The sequence below is a fragment of the Nicotiana sylvestris genome, chromosome 8 (assembly GCF_000393655.2).
Source record: "Nicotiana sylvestris chromosome 8, ASM39365v2, whole genome shotgun sequence".
Classification (NCBI taxonomy): domain Eukaryota; kingdom Viridiplantae; phylum Streptophyta; class Magnoliopsida; order Solanales; family Solanaceae; genus Nicotiana; species Nicotiana sylvestris.
In genome coordinates, this window is record NC_091064.1 from 53,360,223 (window position 1) to 53,364,355 (window position 4,133).

General features: G+C 38.9%; 1 long non-coding RNA gene across 1 annotated transcript; it reads right to left on the minus strand.

Annotated features, from left to right (window-relative positions):
• Positions 1-328: 328 nt before the first annotated feature.
• Positions 329-2,053, minus strand: LOC138874477 (uncharacterized). The gene is made up of 3 exons (XR_011401444.1): positions 1,788-2,053; positions 1,061-1,119; positions 329-407 (listed from the first exon to the last, which is right to left on the minus strand). It is a non-coding gene; the product is annotated as an uncharacterized lncRNA (long non-coding RNA).
• Positions 2,054-4,133: the final 2,080 nt, after the last annotated feature.

The following is a 4,133-nucleotide window of genomic DNA, read 5'->3' on the forward strand; positions in this document are numbered from 1 at the left end:
GTACCAACGTAACATATCTTTCTTATCATGTTATCATGAGTAAATGAGCTAGAAAACTCGTCCTGAGATAACAAGAATAAAACATAAGGGAATAGTCAACATATGAAGACCCAACATGATATACAAACTAATATATGTGACATACGGGCCTATAAGGCCGACATGACCATTAGTAAACTCGAAACATAGGCCGACAAGGCCATACAATTATCCATACACCTGACATATGTCTACAAGCCTCTAAGAGTACATAAAATCATAAAGGTCGGGACAGGGCCCCGCCATATCAATCAATACATATCCAAAGCATACTGACCAAATAGGCAACTCCGGAGCAAGTGGAGTGCACCAACACCTTCGCTGAGCTGATAGCCTACTAGGAGGACTGTCAACCTATCAATCGGGACCTGCGGGCATGAAATGCAGCGTCCCCAGGCAAAAGGGACGTCAGTACGAATAAAGTACCGAGTATGTTAGGCAGGAAAGCATAAACAAGAACAGTAATGTAAAGAGAGAGATAGAGGAGATACAACCTGTAACATCAGAGTGCCTCTGGGGGTTACTGATATGAAATGCATAATACATATATATACATAAAACATTTTAAAACATTCGCCTCTGTGGGCATCATCATCATATCGTACCCGACCTCAAAGAGGACTCGGTAAAAGCGTACCCGACCATCATAAGGTTCGATAGAATCGTACCCGGCCACGTGGAGCTCGGTAAACCCAACTGATCAGTGGTTGCACAATAGGTGCCGTACCCGGCCGACTATAGAGCGGCTCGGTAGAGTAAAATAGATACTATATATAATGTATGCTAGACTCATGGAATCACATTCTAAACCTTTTGGAGTGACTTAAGAACGCTATGGACATCCATACCCTCAATATGAACCTTAGTAGGATTCAAGGATCATACACGCTTGCTTAGAATAATTTTATAAGGAAAGAACAACATGGACAACCTTAGTTGCTAGGAGTAGATCCGTAATGAAGTAGCGTATTCATTTCACTTTAGATCATGCCAAAAGAAAGAAGAAAGTGCCTTAACATACCTTAAACCCGTTGAGTCCTTAATCACTTCCAAGCAACTCTTCAAACAAGTCAACACAATCTATCATAGTATAAGGAGATTCAAAATCAGTGCTGAGCAAAGGCTAAGTCTATAACTTAAGCTAGTAGCTCGTTTACGTAAATTTGGGCAGCATCTCCCTTGTAACAAGGGCCTCCTCCAATACCATATACCAACAACAATTACCAGAGCAATCCATCAATACATAATTATCAATATCAAGACACCATATAACAACAACAAGTCACAACTACATTACGACGAGCGGCAAGCTCCGATTGGAATCCGTATACCCCTTATCAATCCTTATAGACTTCTTACTTCAACATAAAAGTATCATTAACATGATAATGAAGTCATTAATCAATGATTCCAGCGTTAAACCATATATTTATAACAACAAAAATAATCCACAACTTCAACTATCCTCAATTAGCAACTTTATTCACTAGTTCATGTCTAGCCCATCCATTTAACTTAATCAACATCAAGATAACCTTAGGCACAAGCAAGATCACAATATACATACCTTATACAGTAACTTCAAGTCAAAATCCAAGTTATATTCAGTTTACAACAACCCTTAATAGCAATACAACACCATAGAAGTGACTTAAGCTAATCCAAGTATTATCTTGTAGTTTATCATCCTAACAACTTAACCAACATACAAGCAAGATTAAGCACAATTAGTAGGCTGTTATACTCACCTTAGACAGCAGCAAAAACTTGGAATTTCATCCAAATACAGCCCACAACAATCCTCAATGACAACACAACCTCAAAGAGGTGTTGTTCTTCACTAGAACTAAGTTTTGATGTTGAAATATGGTGTAATCACTTTGGAATCACTTCAAAACCTTGTGGTATATGTTTAGGAGGGTTAGGAGAAGTTTGGAGACGAAGTTTAGTTGAAAAATGAGCAAAAATAGGCGTCCAAATCGTTTATAAATTGAAGTAGGTCAACCACCGCCTAAGTGGGTCCCATTGGGAGCTGCTTGCGCGGTCTCGTGAAAATGCGAATATCTCTCTACTCCGATGTCGTATTGACGAACGGTTTAATGCGTTAGAAACTAGACTCATAGACCCTCAATTTCGTATGTATAACACCCCATGATTCCAATTATATTTGGAGAAAGTCTCAGATACATTCGACCTAAATTTCAGCAAATTTATGAATGTAACTTGTGATGACCTTTGCCAACTCTTGTTCCACAACTTGCTTGCCTTCAAAATGTAGAAAATGAATATCATACGACTAAAATAACTCATAGAATAACCTCCTTATCATGTTAATAACCCTAGTCTCACCCCAAAGTACATGTTATAACATTCGAAACTTGTCGACTTTCGACGAAACTTATTTTCTTCAATTGGTTTAGCTTCTAAGATTTCCAACCCTCTTGGTACTCGTTATTCATGATCTTAAATATTTGTAACCTCCAAGGTAACATGATTAACTTACTTTATTTGCTTCCAAATAGAATCTCATTTCCGAGCTTACATCAATGACTTACGATGTACTCTCACGTATGAAAACGTGTGGTGTAACACCTGGCCAGGGGGTGGGGTAATTACCCTACTCAAACGCAACCCATTGGACGCGAACGCGAGGGCTCGAGGGGATCCTTCTCTGCGAACGCGAAGGGTCTGTCAAAATGCGAAGAGTAATTTTGCCCAGTTATTTTAAAACTCCAAAACAGAACCATTACGGGATTTTCACAAAACTTCACAAACTCTTTCTTCTCCAAAATTCTAGGGCGATTTTTGAAGTATTTCTTCACCATAATCTCTTGGGTAAGTAATCTTTAACTCGTTTTCTTCCATTTTCATCAACATCTATTGAATTTCTAGGCCTAAAACATGTAATTAAGGGTAGAAATTAGGGAATTGGGTAGAGTTAGGGCTTTTTAATTTTTCTTGATTTAGACCTCATTTTGGGGTCGAATTTGAAAACAAATTATACAGGCTCATGGGTGAATGGGTGATTTGATTTTGGTACAAACCTCGTGTTTTGACCAAGCGGGCCCGGGGTCGATTTTTGGGATTTTGGGAAGAATGCTTGGAAGCTATAATTAGGCATTGGGTTCGCTGTGTTTAGCATTTATTGATGTATTGAAGTCATTATTGTATAGATACAATCGATTTGGAGCCGAATTCAAGAGGAAAAGCGGTAATTGAGGATTGATTTGACCGTGGAAATTTGAGGTAAGTGTTTGGTCTAACCTTAGATTGAGGGATTAGGAGTTGAGTTATTTTTGCTATGTGCTAATTGTTAAGTACGACGTATAGGCATGGTGACGAGTATCTATACGTTGGTGTCGAGCATGACTATGAGTCTTAAATTTTAATGTTGTTTTGCTCTTAGATGGCACTTCGGATGCTTTAATTAATGATCTCCTATATCGAGTAAAGATTGATTTTATTTTCTTAGATTTTTGTCATGATTGAGTATTGTCATTAATTGAGCAGAGTACAAAATGAGTTAGGATTTGGTTATAGTTGATTCTCCCTTGTCGGGATGATTATTTCGATATTGTTGTTCCCTTGCCGGGAAATTATTATATTGCTTTTGTTCCCTTGTTGGGAAGTTATTATATTAATTATGTTCCCTTGCCGGGATTTCTTGTGATTATGTGATGAAATGGGAGAGGGTGGTACGCCTACCATAAGATATAATGAAATGGGAGGGGGTGGTATGCCTACCACAAGATATAATGAAATTGGAGCGGGTGGTATGCCTACCACGAGATATGATGAAATGGGAGCGGGTGGTACGCCTACCACAAGATGTACTTAAATGGGAGCGGGTGGTACGCCTACCTCAAGATATACTGAAATAGGAGCGGGTGGTACGCCTACCACAAGATATACTCAAATGGGAGCGGGTGGTACGCCTACCACAAGATATGAGAAATGGGATCGGGTTGCACGCCTGCAACAAGATGAAACTGAAAGTGAAAGTTGCCTTATTTCTCTTTATCCGTGTTAGAAGTTAAATTGTAGTTTCCTTACTATTCTTTCATATTCTGTTTTATCTGCTACCCCAGAGCATG